This window comes from Rhinolophus sinicus, chromosome 14 (genome assembly GCF_057876585.1).
Source record: "Rhinolophus sinicus isolate RSI-liver-muscle chromosome 14, RSI-T2T, whole genome shotgun sequence".
In the NCBI taxonomy this organism is placed as follows: Eukaryota; Metazoa; Chordata; class Mammalia; order Chiroptera; family Rhinolophidae; genus Rhinolophus; species Rhinolophus sinicus.
Window position 1 is genome coordinate 71060764 of NC_142514.1, and position 20486 is coordinate 71081249.

Here is a 20486-nt window from a genome sequence, read left to right on the forward strand (position 1 = left end):
ATAAGAGACCAAGAAAGAGAGATAGGAAAGAAACTTTCTCAGCGTGAAATTAATTAGTTATTTCTTTTCTTACTCACATTTACTTTTCCAAGCAGAGGCGTCTGTAGAAGTGAACTTGAGCCATTCTCTGGAGCATCTGTGGATCTTCATGTTTGGGGGATCTTGGGAGTCTTGAAACCAACGACTCAATGAATGGAGTTCTGAGCCTGCTCCGAGGAAGGAGCATCACACCGACAGGTGCTTACAAATGCTCTCACTTTGTAAAGCTAGTGCTCCGATTAGGCTGTTGGAAGTAAGAGCAGAAGGCACTGGCAGGCTGCGGGAGGAGCCCTGGCCCACAGCGAATGGCTCGCCTGCCCAGCCTCCCCTCATCTACAAGACTGAACGGCAGTGACTTCTCACCTATGTGAGAGATACCATTGCTTGATTCATCTGCTTTGCAGGCTGCTTCTGAGTGGAAAACGAAATAAAACATAGAAAGGGCCATGTGTGTAGAGATGCCCTATTTACCAACAGATGTATAGGAAACATGAATAAGGAGTCACTTTATAACATAATTTTACAGTGGTGTATTAGGGAGCAACCATGCTTGTCTCCAACTGGTTGGGAGCAGGTCAGAACAGAGTGCCCATTAAGCAGCCATGGTCAAGGCCTGTGTTGGGTTTATGTTGGTTCAATTCACACCTGCCCTGCTTCCTCATTCACTTTACCCATAAAGCATATTGGGGAAGAATGTGAAGGGAGCATTGACAAATTCATCATGACTCCTCAAAGAACAAGTGGGTGAATAATTAGGTCATCCTGTTATGCAAAGGGCTGAATTCCATTTGGGAAAGTAGGATAGAAAATTCCATGAGGGTAAGGACTTTGCTGTCTTGTTCACCACTTTACACCCCAAACCTAGTGCCACACCTGGCACACAGTAAGAACATAAAATAATTAGCTACAGTGGAAGACCACCATGGCCTAAGTTATTCTATTACTATAGCATAACTTCTGCTTGGGAATTGACAGAAGAATAGAGTTTATGTTTTCCCCCAAGCAATACTGTGAAATTATGCTGCAATTTCTAGCTATGCTTTAACTGGTGAGTAATTCATAAAATCCTTTAGAAATTAAAACTCTGTTTAAACAAGCAATTGATGGTAATATTGAAGGCCTTTAAGCTGTTGCCCATTGAGTTCTTGATTGATAATGTCAAAATAACCATCATAGCTAAGGCCAAAAGATTCAAGAATGCAACAAAAATGAAGACAGAACAAAACAAAATCCCCTAAACTATCTTAGCTATAATTATAAAAACAGGTACTAACTTGTATTTTGCTGAAGTCCTGAAACTGCCTTCAGGGGCAAATAGCAAACAGTACATTAAGAAACCAAAAAAAAAAAAAAAAAAAAAAAGGCAGCTATAATAATAGAAGTAGTTTGTCTGTCCTGAGCCTGGGAGGGCAATACCTTCCTGGATTGTTCCACAACATTTACTATTCAGCCATCTGTTTCCCTAGTCCCTCTACATCCTGCTAAACCAACACTGTCCTGGTAACAGGAATCCCTGCTGTGACTTTATGGTATCGCTTCAGCTTCCTGTCCTGTTTCTGCAGGAGTTTTATTTAGCCTTACATGTGAGTGTACACTTGCGTATATGAGGGAATGAATGAGTTCCAGGGCATCAAATCAGAGGCCGAAAAATGTCACCCCCAGGGGAGGCCAGCATGATCTGGACTTACCTTCTGTTTCTTGGGACAGAGAGTGAAGCATTCCTAGAGTGTCTATTCCATGTTATTTTATTTATTTATTTATTTATTTATTTATTTATTTATTTATTTATTGGTCAATTACAGGTGACATACATTGTATTAGTTTTAGGTGTACAACACAGTGATTAGACATTTGTATAACTTACAAAGTGATCAACCCAGTAGGGAGTCAATATCCAAAATATATAAGGATATATACCTTAACACCAAAAAACCAAACAATCTAATTAAAAAATGGGCAGAGGAACTAAGTAGATATTTTTCTAAAAAGACCATACAGATGGCCAACAGACATATGAAAAGATGCTCAACATCACTAAACACCAGGGAAATGCAAATTTAAACCACAATGACATACCATGTCACACCTATCAGAATGGCTATTATCAATAAATCAACAAACAAGTGCTGGCGAGGATGTGGAGAAAAGGGAACCCTCATGCACTGTTGGTAGGATTGCAAATTGGTGCAGCCACTATGGAAAACAATATGGAGGTTCCTCAAAAAATTAAAAATAAAACTAGCATATGACCCAGCAAATCCACTCCTGGGTATTTATCTGAAGAAATTTAAAACACTACTTCAAAGAAATATTTGCACCCCTATGTTCATTGCAAGCATTATTTACAATAACCAAGATATGGAAGCAACCTAAGTGCCCATCAACAGATGAATGGATAGAGAAAGTACATATATACAATGGAATATTAATTACTCAGACGTAAAAAAGAATGAAATGTTGCCATTTATGACAACATGGATGGACCTAGAGGGTATTATGCTAAGTGAAATAAGTCAGACAGAGAAAGACAAATACCATATAATTTCACTTACATATGGAATCTTAAAAACAAAACAAATAACAAATAAAACAGAAATAACTCACACAGAAAACAAACTGTTGCTTGCCAGATGGGAGGGAGGTTGGGGGGATAAGTGAAAAAGGTGATGGGATTAAGATACACAAGTTGCCAGTTTTAAAAATAAAATAGTCCTGGGGATATAAAGTACAGCATAGGAAATATAATCAATATTATTCCATTTTTTAAAACTCATTTATTGAGCACTGTGCTAGGTGCTCTACATATGTTGTCATAGTATCTCATTAGATTGACCGCACAGCTACCTAGTGAAATGGTTCTGTTTGTATTTATCATTATACAGATGAGAAAATAAATCTCAAGAAAGGTTGAGTGGGGGCCGGCCTGGTGGCTCAGGCAGTTGGAACTCCGTGATCCTAACTCCGAAGGCCGCAGGTTCGATTCCCATATGGGCCAGTGGGCTCTCAACCACAAGGTTGCCAGTTCAATTCCTCGAGTCCCACAAGGGATGGTGGGCTCTGCCCCCTGCAACTAAGATTGAACACAGTACCTTGAGTTGAGCTGCCACTGAGCTCCCAGATGGCTCAGTTTGTTGGAGCGCATCCTCTCAACCACAAGGTTGCCAGTTCAACTCCCGCAAGGGATGGTGGGCTGCAGCCCCTGCAACTAGCAAGAGAAACTGGACCTGGAGCTGAGCTGCGCCCTCCACAACTAAAATTGAAAGGACAACAACTTGACTTGGAAAAAAGTCCTGGAAGTACACACTGTTCCCCAATAAAGTCCTGTTCCCCTTCCCCAATAAAAAAAAAAAAAAAGAAAAAGAAAAAGAAAGCTTGAGTGGCTTGGGTTTTTACCTGACTCAGAAGTGGCAGAGGTGGCATTTGAACTCAGGCTGACTCTAAAGCCTATGCCCTTAGCCATTAGGTTCTTCAGGCTTCCCTTGGTCCCCCACATCCTTTCTGGTAGCATTCCCGTTTTTATTCCCCTTCTATTTTCCTTCCCTGTCTCTGGGTTGCTTCCCCGTTCAAGGTGGACATATGTCCATAAGTTCCATATTACATTCTTCATTCTGGTTTTTAATACCCTCCACAACTTGACCCTTCTCCACTCTTCAGGTCCATCCTCCAGCACTCCCAAGGCCAGGTGCTCTTCGGCAGCTAACTAGCTCTGTTTCCCCCCGATGCCCCAGCCCAGCATCTCTGCAGCACTTGGCTTCACAGCACTTTCCCCTCAAGGAGTTCGCCTGTCCCCCCTCCTCCCACTTCCTCACCCTACCCGTTCACCTTCCCCTGAAGCTCCCCAGCCCTCCTGCTCTGCCAGGACTGGTGCAGCCTTGCTCTCTCCATGAAGCTGCCCAGTCCACCTCAAGGCCTCAGAGACTCCTCCCTCCTGTAGGGTGAAGCACTGGTTCTCTGGCTTCCTGGTTTGACCATTAACCATGTGCCGCTTTATGTCACCCTTAATACTACTGACTTTGCTATTTAATTTTTCATGTGCTACTGCTTTGTCTCCACAAAAATTAGATTATGAGCTACTTAATTGCCAAGTGACTCTTAACCCCTAGTTCGGTGTTTTGTACACAGAAGGGATTCAGTAAATATCTGTTGGTTTCTGTGTGATTATATTCATGCCAGGTTGATACCAGCACTCTTAGCCAGGTCAAACTAATGCACACGTGTCAAAGAACTGATGTTAGTGTTCAGTGCCCACCACCTCTTCTCCTTCCTACGAGCTGAATACCTTGATCTATCCCTACCACTTAAGACCCCTGACTCAGACCTGCTTTTGACTAGTCGTGCCGTGTACCTGAGCTACTGTTTCAGTTATGTGTCTCCAGAGCCAAATTGCCTGGGTTTGTATCCCAGTTCTGCTGCTACCTGGCTGTGATCGAGCAAGCTACTTAACCATTTGGGGCCCCAGTTTCCTCATCGGTAAAATGGGTATAATAGCACTATTGGTCATTCATCAACTATTTATTGAGGGCCTATTATATGCCAGGCATTGTCCTAGGTGCTGGGCATAAAACAAATCCTCACCATCAGGAAGCTTGCATTCTGGTGGAGTGACATAGACAGGTAGTGAAGTAAACATATAGGATGTCTGAGTGATAGGTGCTGTGGAGGGGAATAAAATGGGTGAATGAGGAACTGTGGTTTTGAGTAACACAGTAAGGTGACATTGGACCACAGACCCATAAGATTCTTTGATGATCAAATGAGCAATGAATGTGAGCACTTAAAACAGTGTTTGGTACTTAGTATGTGCTGAATAATTGTTTGGTATTATCAATGTAGGTGAGATTTCTTTTGTAAACAGAAAAGTACTGACTAAATGTCTGTTAGGATAATTTTGAAATATAAAAGTACCAAATTATTGTTATAATTATATCCTCTGTGAGTTGTCGATTTTGGATGACTTTGCTAACCAATTCACATTTTGCGAGCCAGCAGCAGATTTTGAATCAAAACCAACGTATTAGCCCTAAGGCTGACTCTCAAATGGGCAGGGGTCAAAGTCATTGGGGGAGATAGTTTAGGGCAGGGGGCACATTCCTAGGTTATTCCTCCCATTCTGTCTGTTACTAAGGTCCACCCTACATTTAGCTGTTAAAATACTTGGGCGTACAGTAGTTTGCTTCCTACTCTTAGCTGTTTTCTGGGTCTTTTTTTGTAGGAATAAGCTGACTACTCAAGGGTGGGTGAAAACCCTCATCCTAAAATACAACCTGCATTAAATAACGGACCTTTGCAACTTATAAATTCAGGCAGATGCTGAGAGGTTAGTCCTTTGAAAGTACTTCCTGTCTCTACTTCACCCACCACAAACACTGTGACTTCACCAAGTCTTTAAAGAGTCAACCCCAAACCCAGAACACACTCACACAAAGACAGCTGCAGATGATACTCGAGTACCCACTTTTTGCAGAAATCGGTAAGAGTACTGCTGGGCCTGACAGAACCTTCAATTCATCATTTGCTTCTGGGAGGTTTTCGTCCAACTCTGAGGGGTCTAGTCACTGGGTGATTCTGCCATCCTTTCCTGAGACTCCCCCCAGTGATCTTCCTCAGGTGGAATCCTTTGAAGTTCAGAGATCAGAGGTGAGGATCTCCTACAGAAGCCAGGAGCCAAGTGTCCTTGGATCCATCCAGGAGATGACCGACAAGAGCAGGCCCAGGGGAGAGCTCTGCGAAATCATGGGTGAGTGCTTTGAATTTCTCTTGAGAGACAGCCCTCCGAATAGAGAGAGAGTCAGAGAATGGTGGTAAGGGCAGCTGCAAACCCGTCTGCAGTACATACCACACTGTCTGCCTGCACGGAAGGCCACCGCCCCAAAGACTATAGGGCCATCTTTCAACATGCAGATACACTGGGTGGTGAAATGGTAGGGCTTTTTAAAAGGTGATCAAATATCTCAGAATCACATTCTGGCACATCAGGCAGACAGACGCCCCTCCATGAGGCATCTAATAAGAACCACCACCAAATAACAAAAATTAGCATTTACTGAGCACTTTTGATGTGCTAGGTATTGTGCTAAGCACTTTACAGACCTTATAATTCCCACAACAACCCAGCGAGGTATGAGGTCTGACAATTAAGTTCATGATCTCATCCTAGAAAAAGTGCTACATACCTCATTACTGAATATCACTATGGTCACCTTCGAAGTACTCCCCTTGGGAAGCTATGCCCTGACGCCGGTGCCTAGTCCACCCTTCAAACCTATTTTGAAACTCTTTCTGGAATGGCCATCAGAGCTGTTGTCATATTACCCTTGAATCCCATTACCCTTGAATGTCCTGAATGTCATCAAAATGTTCTTTCAATATTTCCTTTATCTTCAGGTAAAGAAAGAAATCATTGGGGGCCAGATGCAGTGAATAGGGAGGGTGTTCCAGTACAGTTATTTGTTTACTGGCTAAAAACTCTCTCACAGACAGTGCCGTGTGAGCTGGTGCATTGTGAGTCATGATGCAAGACTCATGAATTGTTGGCGAAAAGTTCAGGTCGTCTAACTTTTTCACTCCACCTTTTCAGCACTTCCAAATAGTAAACTTGGTTAACTGTCCAGTTGGTACAAATTCATAATGAATAATCCCTCTGATATCAAAAAAATTCAGCAACATCATAGCAACAAGTTTGCGAACTTACTTGTCTAACTAATAACATTGTCCAATAATATTCTATTATTAGACCCATTTTTTTTTTTACCATTGTTAGGCTTATTTACAGAAGAAGAATCAGTCAGATTCCTCAGAGGGTTAAATATCTTCCCTGAGGTCAATTAACTAGTAAGTGTCAGAGATGGGATTTGAACAAGGCAGTCTGCTTTCAGAGTCTGTGTGGTTGACCACTGTGCTCGTCTTCAGAGGAGCAGCTTCTAACTCAATCTGGAGGTGGGGCAAAGGGAGGCTTTGGAAAAGCATGTGCTTGAGCAGGGTGGTAATGGAAGAAGAGTTGGCTGGAAGAACAAGGCAGAAGGGCTGGAACATTATGGGCAAAAGCACTGAGACCTTAGAGAACAAAGAGGATTCAGATCATTGCATTACTTGGTACGGCTGGAGAAAGGCAGATGGGTGTTGCTGACAAAAATGAGGCCAGAGGAGCAGGCAGCGACCCGCTCATGAAGGGCTTCTGATGTCCTGCTACAGAGTTTGAGTTTTTTCCTGAAAGTGAGAGGAAGTCATCTGTAACAGATACCTGTGATTACCTACCTGTCAACAAGTCACCACTCACCCCTGCCTCCTTGACTAATAGAACCCCTTTCTTTTTTTTAAATTAAATTTATTGGGGGTGATATTGGTTAATTCAGGTGTATTAACTTTATACCACAACATCTGAACACTCCATGGTGTCCTCACCACCCAAAGTCAAGTCTCTTTCTGTCACCGTATATTTGACCCTCTTTATCTTCTTCGTCCTCCATCCACCCCTTTCGCTCTGGTAACCACCATTCTGCTGTCTGTATCTATGAGCTTGTTTGTTTATTCATTTGTTGCTTTTTGTTTTATATGCCACATATGAGTGAAATCACACAGTTCTTTTCCTTTTCCATATGACTTATTTCACTTAGCATGATTCCTTCAATATCCATCCATGTTGTCACAAATGGCAATATTTCATCTTTATTATGACTGTGTAGTATGCCATCATATATATGTACCACATCTTCTTTATCCAATTATCCATCTAAGGACACTTAGGTTTTTCCATATCTTGGCTTTTGTGAATAATGCCGCAATGAACACATGGGTACATACATCTTTACAAATAAGTGTTTTCAAATTGTTCAAGTAGATAGTACCTAGAAGAGGGATTGCTGGGTCGGATGGCAGCTCTATTCTTAATTTTTTGAGGAACCTCCATACTTTTTTCCATAGTGGCTGTACAAATTTATATTCCCACCAGCAGTGTGTGAGGCAGAACCCCTTTCTTGATCAGGAAATCTACCCTCACGCGGCCCTGTGCTTCTCAAAGAAAACCATGGATATGCCAGTCCCTTGCCAGCAATTCAAGAGGAAGCACCCACCAATCCTGACCCACAAGTCCTAAGGGCAAGTCTGCTGGGGCCTGGGGAAAGCATTCCTCCCTGATATTGATACTCAGGAGATAATGTGTCTCTTCTTCCACTGGGTGTCTGGTGGCTGGATGCCTCCCGAGTGGTCACTGTGCATCCCTGAAGGGATTCAGCCTGGGAATGGCAGTGCAGTAGGAAGGGAAGAACTTGGGCTGTGGTCCTGGAACCACTGAGTTCACCTACTGGGCACCACCTTCCCAGGTTTCTTGTTGAGTGAGATGATAACTGTCTTTTTGGCTACACCAGCTAAGCCAGGGCCTTCTATTTCTTAAGAGTCACAAGCATCCTAACCAATTTATCATCACAATTTTTAAAGTAGGAAGTCACATGATGAGATTAGCATGTTATAAAGATTCCTCTAGGAGTGTAGGAAGGTGAATTCAGGGAAGACACTGGTGGAAGGAATACAGTTAGGAGACAGTTGTCTGTCCTTCTGGAGGAGTCTACCCTCAGAAGCCTTCCTTTCCATCTCACTCTGAAGGATTATTGACTATTTTGGAAATGATGAAAGGGAAAAAAATGCATAAAATGTGCAAAACCAAGTTAGTATTGACACCCAAAAGTACATACTGATTGTGTTTCTGCTCTGTATGTTGCCACAGAGTTGAGGAGATCTACCCCCAAGCAGCCTCAGTCTGGGTGAGCAGTAAACATGACCAATCAAACAACTAAGACACTTTCGTAATATACCTACAAAAGTGTCTTACTGTTCACTTGTCCATCACCTCTGACTAGAATGTCATCGCAAATGTAAAGCAGAATCCAAGAGATAGAGACTTTGTCTTCATTTGCTCTATTCTAGCAGACATGCAACAAATGTTTGTTGAATGACCCAACGAACCCTAGGCTGTCACCCCAGGCCCTGCCCACGGGGCCTGGCCCACTCCATGTCCTGCCTGCTCCATACACCCTGCCTAAAGTGCCCTTGCACTAGTCTCGTGAACTGTCCCTGCCAGTATACTTAGGGATCCCAAAGAATAAAACTATGAATAGAAACAACTCTCCATGTTTTCTCTCAGAATTCCCAATGCCGCTGCCCCTCTGTAAAGTGATACTTGGCAGTCGGATGCACAGGTGAGGAGCCAGGAGTAAGTGCTCCTCCGTGGCCCGCTGGCAGGTGGAGGCTGGCTCCAGCTGTGTGCAGGGCAACCCGTCGGAGAGAGCTGGGCCACGCTGGACCCCTCCCCATGGAGGCTGACAGGGGCTATGCTCTCTGGACCTCTGATGACACCCTCTTAGTGTCAGAAGAGACACTGACCAGGAATCTGGCTGCTCTTCTTTCCCATGCTGGCCGCCCGTGTGCTTAGATGCACCATCTCTCTCCCCTTGGCTCTTCACCCTCCTCCCGCAAGGTCCCCCTCCTTTCTTTGTGGCTCGCTTTCCCTCCTACTCTGCTTCCTGGCTTTATTCCTCCCAGGCTTCCTGTCACACTAACCTTCTTGTCTCCTCTCCCCACTCCTCAAATGACATTTTTTGGTGCCCTCCGTAAGCCCAAAGCTGCCTGCCAGGGCCTTTCCTCCTCCTCATTTCTTCTGTGTCGTCAAAAAATGCACTTAATCAGGATTTAAGTTTTCCTTCTGGGCACTTCATTCTGTGTACTCAGGTGGCCCGAGGAGCAATCCCTCCTCATGGGAGGACTCAGCCATCAGAAGAAGATTCTGTGAGAGAGGCAGTTTTGTTAGGCGTGGCTGCAAGCCGCACACCTGGGTTTTGTTCCAAGCCATACCTTCCTCCGTTCTCTACCAATCCATCAAAACTCACATGTGCTGACTGAGACTCGTCTGTGAGTTCAGTCAGCTCTGAAATGGATTCCCTGAGTGACACATAAGTGCGTAACATTCTCTCAATACCCATGGTCAAGTTAGGGAACCAGTACACACAAAACCCATTCAATAACACAAGATAAAGTATTTGAGTGATAAACCTATGTCCCAAAGTCAACCTCAAGGATACAGTCTCATTTCCAGGGCTGTCACCCCTGAGTCTGCCCCTTGGCTGGTGGCTCCCAGCACACACGTCAGCCTGCAGTGCGTTTACCACGGGCAGCCTGGCCTTTATCCTGCCCACTCTGCTTTGTTTTTAGGGGCTAAATAGCAGCCCCTTTCTGCATTTTCTGCTTGTCCCTTCTTGTAGGGATTCAAGATGCCCCTTTACCCTGAGCTCAGCCTCCCTCTCCCGAGGGCCAAAGCTTTGGCACCCACGGGATGAGCATTTCCAACAGCCCCCAGGCCACAGAGAGCAGAGGCCAGAGCGTCATTTGAAGGGCATGCAACATGAGAGAGGCTTGCTCTGCTCCTTCTTTGCCTCATTTCTGTTCCAGGCAATTCAGCTAACCTGGCCCCTCTAAATCTGTGACCACTACAGGATCCAGCCAGAGCCCACGCCTGCCCTTATCTGCCCACATGCCACCCCTCCTCTGCTGCCCCGACCATAGTTTCAGCCCAGAGGAACCATTTTTGGTTTTAGGCTAGATTTCTCTTTCAAAGTTTCAAAAAGAGAAGAAAACTCTCCAACTCTTGACACAGAGAAGGAGCTCAGTAAATATGAATTGAATCTGGTGGTGAGTGAAAGGAAGGAGGGGAGAGAGGGAGGCAGAATCCTGCTCTCTGGAACGGACTGCCAGCTCAGGACTCCAGACCCAGAGCTTCTGAAAGCTATTAAGCAGTGTCTGGGGTGGCAGGAGGGTGGGTGAGGTGAGGCAGAGCAGAAGAGAGGAGTGGGCTGGCCGTCCAGTGAGAAGGCGACTGAGGGCTGGGCGCTCCCAGCGTCCCCTGCCAGCCCTGGACGCTCACGTCTGCCCCACTGAGCTTCCCAGGCCGTGGGGTGCCAGAGGCCCTCGCCTCTTGTCTTCACTTGTGCTGTTTCTTCTACTGGGGCTGCCATTCCTTCTCCTCTGCACTTTTCTCATTCCTACTCCTTTAAGACCAGGTACAAATTTCCTGCTGGGCCTTCCCACCTACCCCTTCCCTATCCCAGGCGCCAGGGGCTCTTTCTACCCCACCAGCCTTTGCTCACATTCCTAGTATAGCCCTTGACAGGCTATGTGTGTGTCATGCAGGGTCTCAGCTCCCACTCCCCACACAACAACGCAGGACATGGCGAGGCCAGAAAGGAACACCCAAGGAGCCATGGATGGGGGGCCCATACCACTATATTCTCGCTGGCGGCTGGGTTGGAGACACAGGAAGCAGGAGCCACAGAATCCGCAATCTTCCATCTGCCAACCCCCCTAGTGTAGCCATGGCGCTTATATTAGTGGCTAATGGCTAACTGGTTACAGCTGAGGGCCACCCAACCACAGCGGACGGTCATCTGATTACAGCTGATGGCCATCTAATAACCGAGCCAGCACCTTTCCCCGTGAGGCCGAGAGCCTGGAAACTGCTCTCCTGGCTCTGTCCCCACAGTGTGTCTATGTATCTCTCCCTTTGACAGCTTCACTCACCCATGTATTATTCATTCATGCTTCATTTGTTGAGGGCCTACTGTGTGCCAGGAAGTGATCTGGCAGTGACTGAGGGAGACCGGGCTCCTCAGTGCTGCCAGGGAGATCACAGTCCTGAAGGAGAAGAAGACGGCAGGAGCAGTTACAAGATGGTGAATGTTTGGGAAAGGAAAGTCAGGGTGCTTTGGGAATATATAGTCTGGGGTTGGGGGTGAGACAGTCAGGGAAGGTTTCCCTAAAGATGGAACATTTAAGCAGAAACCTGAAGAATGAAAACGCCATAGCCAGAGAGAGAGGTAAGGATGTGTGTGTGTGTGTATGAGTGTGTTGGGCAGGGCAGAGTCCCAGTTCAGGCTGAGCATGTGCATGTGTAAAACATCCACAGAGAAAGGGACATCGTGCCAGTGGAGGAACCCAAGCAGAGCCAAGTAGCCAGTGGAAGGAAATGGGCTGGACAGTCCAGTAGGTAAGATAGTGGAACACCAGGAAGCATGTTCAGTGCCAGCTCCAGAAAGGGAGGTTCTGTGCTTATTTGTTTTTGTATGTCTGGGGTCCCACAGAGTAACAGGTGCTTAAGAAGGGTTTATTGAACAAATAAAGAAATGAAAACACATTAACTAGAGAAACAGAATTTAAACAGGACATGGGAATCTGAAAAATGAAACAAAACTGCCTCTCAAGGCCAGCTGTGCCACCACGAGGGGCATTTCAACTTCATCTGGGAGCCCAGGAATCACCAATCCATCTGGCTGGCACAAGTACAGGTTTGTAATGAGCACATATGGCATGATTTCAGTTGGTCAGATTTTAGCAAGACAAGTGTGCCATTTATCCAAAGTAGGCCTATCTGAAGCCAGTAGGGGGGACTCTAAGTGACATCTGCCCGGCTGGGACTTGACAGCGCCAGAGAGTCTGGCAGACAGACCCAGCCAGGGGCTGTCTTGATGCCACTCATCAGAGAGGGGCTCTCTCTGCTACTCCCACAGTCCTGTGGACTTTGGAGAATCAAAGCATTTTGGAGTTAGGAGGACCCTGGGGATCATCTGGTCAGCCCCTAACAAATGAAGACACTGAAGCCAGAGGTTGAGTGACTTACCTTAAGTAAGTGGCAGAACCAGGCTAGCGCTCAGGTCTCCTGATTCGACATCCAGTCCTCTTATAAGCACATCTAAGAGGAAGAAAGCAGGAAGGGAGAGGAGAGAAAGCGAGAAAGGAGGGGGAAGGGAAGATACTATTAGGTTGGTGCAAAAGTAATTGCGGTTTAAAAGGTTAAAAATAATTGCAAAAACTGCAATTACTTTTGCACCAACTTAATACATTTCCGCCATCTGGTGGGAACTAAAACAAAGAGCAGAACTCCATAGCCAAGGGCCATAAGGATACACTGTGCCTTGTAAGATACCTCCAACCTGAGTTAAGGCAACATGGGGAAAGGCAGTGAGTGAAAACCCAACGTTCATCTTTCACAGCTGAGGGCTCAGCCTCTGGGAGGAGAATTTCCACCTCTTAGATCCAGGAGGCCATGGGCTGCACTTGAGATCACACATTTTCCTACTTAAGGCTGTTCCATTATTACCCAGTAGCGAGGAGCTGGGATCTGGGACAAAATAGCCAAGTCCATCTGAGTCCTTGCTCTTGCATTATCGCCCAGTATTTCTTCTCACCTTCTTTCTAGTAAGAGAACTCCTGATTTTTAGCTGGCACATGGCTGCTGGGAATAAAGATTACATTTCCCAGCTCCTTGTGGCTAAGAGCTGCCTCTGTGACTGAATTCTGATCAATGGCATGTAAGAAAAGGGATCAGGTGCAGCCTCAGGAAGTCAACCAAAAGCAGCGGTTCTCTGCGGAGAGGGGACATCTGGGAACATCTGGGGACATTTTTGTTTATCATACCTGGGAAGGAGGAAATTACATTGGCACTTAGTGGGCAGAGGCCAAGGAAACTGCCAAACATCCTACAATGCACTGGACAGCCCTACAACAATGAATTATCTGACCCCAAACGCCAATAGTACCGAGACTGAGAAACCCTGACTTAAAGGGAGGGGTCATGCTTATCTCGCTCCTTCCCCTATGCAACTCACTGGAGTCTGAACTGTTCAGCTATCAGTTCTAGCCGAACCTAACTGATCCACCTTCCTCCCTCTTGCTCCTTCTCCATTCCCTTCAACTTCAGAGAGCCTCTGGCCACGCACCTCTCGCTCCTGGTCTCCTCCCTGCGCACCCCTTTGTCGGTCTCAGGCTTCACCTCCAGATATACTCAGGAACTGTATGCATCCATTCTCAGTTTTACCTACTTTGAGTTCTGATATCTGCTCCAAGATCCATCTTGTGGCATCTCTGAGACTACCAGGTCCTGCTTTTCCCAGATTCCCCTCCAATCAGACGCTAACCAGTCCGAAGAATAAGCCATATCAGTTGGGTTCGAAACATTTCTTTGTACCCCAGTTTGCAATGTGGGCCACGTCTCCCAGACTAGCTGCCATCTCTAATGACCGGTATAGGAACAGTGTGGGTGCTAGCCCAGCAGAGTAGAGACTTGACCGATGGGAATGGATCCTGGCCCTTATTCCATATAGGCTCTACCAGCTGGGTATCAGCCCTGGTCATACTGCAGCTGAAGTATTCATCCATCCATCCATGTCTCCATGCATACATTCAACACATGCATGAGTCATGTTCAAGGCTCTAGCATGGAAGCTGCTATGACAATACCCAGAAGTCTTTCCATTTATCATTATTGATTCCCACAGGCTTAAACATGACAAACCCTTGGCTACCAAGTAGGATTTCCCAGAGAAACAGAGGGGAAGGACTGGATCCTCTCTTTATCTTTCTATGCCTCCTCGTTGCTAATGTTAGAGAACTTGATATTAACTAGACCTTTCCTTTCTGGGATTTTAGTCTGTTACTGGAGAGCTAAGAAAAAAAGTCATAGTGACCCAACCACTATACAAAATGACTTCACAGTTATACAATCAGACTGTCAGGGGTCCAAAAGTAAATCATTTATATGCAAGGGCAGATATTCCAGAATAAGGAAGGGAATTTTAGCCAGCATATTTGCTACTGCTTGAGACTGTCTATCTGACATTCTGAAGACATAATGAAATGCATGGGACGGATCATTTCAAGGGGAAAGTGGGCAAGAACAAAAGAATAGTAAAACAAGAAGCAGCCCAGCCAGCCTCCATGTCTCTCAGATGCACTGAGATACATGCTGAGTCTAGTCCCAATTCCTGAGTCGTGACTGCAAGCCTAATGTGTGGATGGACGCTTCCAATGCCGCCAAAGTAATGCAGTGTGAGAAGAACAAAGTTGAATCATTTCAACTGTTTTCAGGGTATTTGCTGATTGGCATGGAGTAGGGAAGAGTATGGCTGCCATGTGAAGAGGTGACAGGAACTAATGTTATAGATTCTGTGGAAGCCGACCTCCAAATGGACCTCAACATTCTCACCTCCTGGTAATCACACCCTTGTGTAGTCTCCTCCCACCTTGTATTAGAGTTGATTTTTGTGATCCATAGAATACGGTAGTAGTGATGGTATGGGACTTCTGAGGTTAGGTCATAAAAGACATGTGGCTTCTGCCTTGCTCTCTCTCTTAGAGCCTCTCCTAGATCATTCACTCTGGGGGACGCAGCCCTGTGGAGAGATCCGAGGCAAGGAACTGAGGCCTCCTGCCAAAGGCCATGTGAGTGGGTCATCTTGGAAGCAGAGCCTCCAGCCCCAGTCAAACCTTCAGTAATTACAGCCCCAAACAACCTCAGGAAAGACCCTGAGTGTAAATGACTCAGCTAGGCTGCTTCTGACCCACAGAAACTTTGAGATAATCAATTTTTATTATTTTAAGCTGCTAAGATCTGGGGTCATTTGTTAATACAGCAATAGATAACTATTATATCCCTTCCTGTCATGTCGGTGTATGTCAGCAGCTCAGTTAACCCTCATGACAATCCTGAGAGACAGAAATTATTTTCTCCCTCTTAGAAGTGTAAAAATAGGTTCAGAGGGTTAAGTAATTTCCCAGGGTCTTACAACTATCTCCAAAGCCCACTAAACCACACTGCCCCACTCGGTCATGCCTCTCTGAGACCTCTTCCTTCCTCCTCCCACTGACTACAGAGATGAGCCAGTCTGTCCTACTGACAGTGGTCTCAGGTTTAATGACGAGATTATATGGTCACAGGGTAGAGAGTGGATGAGGGTTGGAAAATTACCACTGCCTTTAAAACTTATTCATACATGCGCTGTGAAGCAGCGTTGAGAACTTGATGAAGACGAGGTCAAACAAATGGCATTCTAAAGCAATGGCAAATAAATGAAAGAACTTAAAAATGGTCAATGTTTCTCGCTAGAGTCAGAAAGCTGATGACAAGTAACAAGACCTCCATTGAGACAATCAATGGATTGTAGTTGTTGTTTGTGGGTCTATAACAGCCACACCATGAGGAAACAGCTGAGGTCCTGAAAGCTTGGGCACTTCTGGCTGGAAGACATTTTTTATCAATCAGCTTGGGAGCCCAGGTGTGGTCAGCACCTAACAGAGATTGCGCGTCATTTTGGTCTGACTCAGAAGGTGGAAGGCAGCCCGGAGTGATTCTTCTGCCTGTTCTGGAATGGACTCAACCTAGGTCCTGTTGGACATCCTTTGCAATATAACTTTTCTTCCTCAGTTCCTCACACAGTAGGAAGTAAAAGGGCATGGTTTCCTCAGGTCATTTTTTTGGACCAATAAATCAGATTGATTCTGAGCTATTTGATGGAGTTTTGAGATCTACTTAATAAAGACTTAAATTAGTGCTAATAACAGAAGCCCACGTGGACTAATGAGAGTTTGAATATCTAAGCCCTAAACCAGTGCTTCTCACATTTTGATGCAAACTAATCACCTGGAATCTTATTAAAGTGCACATTCTGATTCAGCAGGTCTGCGGTGGAGCCTGAGATCCTGCGTTTCTAACCTGCTTCCAGGTGATGCTGGTGCTCCTGGGCCAGCGTTGGTGTTCTCACGGGAAGGGCAGGAAGCGCTGGTTCTCAAACGTGGCTGCATCTGAGAATCACGAGGGCAGTTAAAAAAAAACAACACTGATGACAGGACTTCACCCCCAGAAATTCTGATTTAAGGTCTCTGGTGCGTCCTGGACATCAGGATTCTAGTGTACGGCAGAATTTGAGGACCACTGGTCTAATAAACCTCTTACCAGTTGCTCACTGGTTCTCTCATGGTCTCTTTCCTGGGAGAAACAGCTGCAGTGCAGGGTAACTGTGAACTTGGGGACAGGCGTCTGGCCCAATTCTGCTGCTCCCCCTGTGGTCTGCTTTCCCTTCTGGGACAGGGGCAATGACTCTGCCTCCTTTGGAGGGTTATTATGAGATTGAAGCAAGTTCACATATGCTACGCAAAGAGCTCAGAATAGTGCCTGGCACAATGTATTATTACTTCCTTATTTTATTCACATCTGCTAAAGAATTAAGATTACTTAAGCTTTAATAGATGGTTATCCATTGTGGGGCCCAGAAGTGGGGGTATGCCTTTGTTTGGTGAGAACTTGGAAGGAAGAGACATGTATCTGGTGTGGGTGGGGTGGGGTGGGATGGAATTGAAGACCCACTCCCTCAAACTGAGTCACTGAAAGCAGAATTAGGATGCTGAAGATCAACTTCTGCTTCCACAAAGCCTTTCAGGCAACATTTATAAGGTGCCCACTGTATTCAGGGCATTATGCTAAGCCTTGGGGAGAATTGCCTAGAACTAGGAAGCAAGGATGCTTAGCTCTCAAGAGTATCTGGTCCTAATGCAGAAGAGAAGCTATGGACGTGGTCAAGTAATTTCCTTATTGCCTACAGGACTCAACTACGATCTAAAGGAGCTTTCTGTGAGCTAGACACAAGAAGGCATGGTTCCTTCCCCCTAAGATGCTTATAGTCTGGGAGAGGAAACAGAAAACCAAATAGAAAATTATAGAGCTTCCAAGGTGCCTTGGAAAACCCAAAAAAGGAGCCCCTCTCCACCACCAGACTAGGCTGGAGAAGAATGTCTGGGAAAGCTCTTGGAGGACATGGGCCAATCAATTCCAGGCCCCATAGCCTTGCATTCAAAGTTCTTCCAGATCTTTGCTCCTCTGACTCTCTCAGCTGTATCTCCTGACAAGTCAAATTGATTTCCTATATCCATCCATGTTCTCCTGTCTGACTTTGCTCAAGATTGCAAGGTACATGGGAGCAAGGAAAGTGTCTTCACCACAGAGAACTAGGGGAGAGCCCGACATTTAGCTGTGCTCAGTGCTTAAATGAGTAAGTGCGTTTTCTGCAGGCTCAAAATCTGTTTCCTTTTGAAGACTCAGGTCAGGCTTGGCCTTTGTCCAGCCATCTCAATAGAAGGTGGTGACTGCCACCTACAGGATGACTCTACATCCCTCCTGGGCTCTATTAGACTTAGAAGCCTGGTCAGCAGCCCCAGTCAAGGAGCACAAGGTGTGGGATTATTGGTGCTACCTGCCTCAGAAAATGATATACCTGTTTCTGCCTCAGTTTCCCTTTGTAACTAGCCCCTTCTCTGAACACGAGCCTACTAGTCTCAGACTTTCAACCAGCTCTTCCCTAGCCTTTCCTTTTGGGGGATAGATCATGCTCCACTTATACTCAACTGATTTTCGTCCTCTTGTGAATGAGCTGGTAACACAGAACCGTGGAACTGATCCAAGCCTGACTTTGTCACCAGTGCCCTGAACCCCAGTGACCTTCTCCACCAGCACCACTGCAACCATGGCCAAACTAGCTGGACCCTTTTAGAAGCAGTGCACTGGACTGCTCAGCCTGTCCCATTTACCCAGCCTGTCCTATCTTCTTCAAATCACCCACTCTGTGTGCTAACCCCCTGCCCAGCATTTCTTGTGTGCAGGTTGGCCCTGGGTTCAATAGCCCTTTCCAAATGCAGCCTTCCTCCTTAATTACCCGTCTCAGGATGTGATCACCCCCCCTCCCCACCCAGAAATCCCATACCACTGTACCTACCTCGCTTGGAGACCTTTTTACCTTGCATCACAGTTGTGTACCTGTCATTGTTTCCATTAGGCTGTAAGCCAGGCATGTGTCTGTTCTCTTTGTATGTCAACTCGACCCTCAATCACTGCTTGCTGAAGAGATGAAGTCATAGGAAAACAGTAAATACAAATTAAATGGGGTGTAATACTGTCTCCCTGGTCCTTGGCCTGTACACCTAAACTCCACCCCCTAAATTCATCATTCGAAAGCATGTCCATTCTCATGCCAGAAGAAACTAGTAGCTCCCCATTACCTACTGCATTAAATCCACTTTCCTCATCCTGAATCCAGCCTGCCTGCACCTCCTTTACCACATCTGGCCTCAATCCTTCCTGCCCAACTTTTATCTCCCTCATCTCCAGCTGTACTTCCATAAGGACCCATTTGTTCCTCTTTTCTATCTTAATATCTAAATTTCCTCATCCGGAAAATTTTTCTTTTCCTTCCCCTATTCCCTTACCACCTAGTAGTTTGGTTATTGGCTTGGGAGAAACTCAGTGCTAAGATGTTTTTTTGGTTGAAAAAGGCCATGATTTAAATACTGTGGGTAGATTTTTTCTGGCAAGAGACATGTCTTCCTAAGTCCTTTAGGGGTGGACTACACCTTTGTTTTTTGGAAACTATGTGGTTAGAGGTGGATGAAAATAAGAATCCATCCAAGGTTCTTGGGGAGAGAACTGCGAAGAAATCATGAAGCTGAGGGTGGATGTTTTCAGTCTGAAAAGCTGAATGTTCTGTTTGATAGCGGACATGATGCCTATTGTCAGGTAGGATGGAGTAGGGAGGTGGAGAATGTTTCTTGGGTTGCAACAAATTTAGCAAATGCTGTTATCTGAATTGTGGTTTGTTCCTGCAGGATGTGTGAGAACTGGCTTGCTAATAATGACAGCAAAAAGTTGTCACACACTTACCATGTGCCCGGACTGAGATAAAACTTTGCAAGGATTAATTCCTGCAATCCTCACAACTTTAGGATTTTTCAGATGAGGAAATGAAGGCTCTGAGAAGTTAAGGATCATATCTACCAAATAAGAGGCAGAGCCATGACATGACCACCAGGAGTTGACTCCACAGCCTGTGCTCCCGACCTCCACTACCAAAGTCTTTGTTTTTTAAAAATGTTATCTTTTTATAATTTCTTTTGGGGGTATGTTTTTAATGAGTATAGTAGTAAGTGCTTATTATTTTGGAGTGCAAACTCAAAAACATTTGACTGGTAGGGTTGTCCAATCACATTTTGTCACTTTTTCATATGCTACCTTGCATTATTCGCTCATTGTTTCATATTCACAGGTTATATTTCTCCTAAGGAATTTGAAGTTTCCTTGTGTCCTAAACCTCCACTCTGTCTCCTACAGGAGGCCCAACTGTATTCTCCCTAAATACTCACTGAATTGAATTAAACTGGTATTCCAACTACCTTTTCCCTCTGGAACAAAGCAAGGCTAGTGAAAATACATAACAATATAGGAGATTTCTAGACCTCTTGGGGAAAGTTTAAGCTGCTTCTAAGCACTGCAAATAGTAAAACATAGTAACTTAAAAATAATTCTGCTGTACAAACATGAAAAGTGTTATTGCAGACTCCCAGAGGTGTATAATGGATTTGAACTTTAAAACACCAAAATGAAGTAGTGTTTAATTTACGGTTTTGCTGTCCAGGGAACTCAAACTGCATCTGGGCAGAGATCAGTTTGCTCCGAGTTGGTTACAGACCATGCTTTGGCTCCCTCTGTTGGCAGGAAGAGATAATTGTTTTACTTGCAGGAATTCTTGGTTCAGGTTGTGTAATGGCTACTGTTTATTGTATGAATTGCCTGAGAAAATAGAGCGAGA

The 20486-nt window shown here is 45.3% G+C and overlaps 1 long non-coding RNA gene across 1 annotated transcript; it reads right to left on the reverse strand.

Annotated features, from left to right (window-relative positions):
* Window positions 1–7369: 7369 nt before the first annotated feature.
* LOC141572392 (uncharacterized) lies at window positions 7370–18527 on the reverse strand. Its single transcript, XR_012497754.2, has 3 exons — window positions 16568–18527; window positions 12698–12769; window positions 7370–11715 (listed from the first exon to the last, which is right to left on the reverse strand). It is a non-coding gene; the product is annotated as an uncharacterized LOC141572392 (long non-coding RNA).
* Window positions 18528–20486: the final 1959 nt, after the last annotated feature.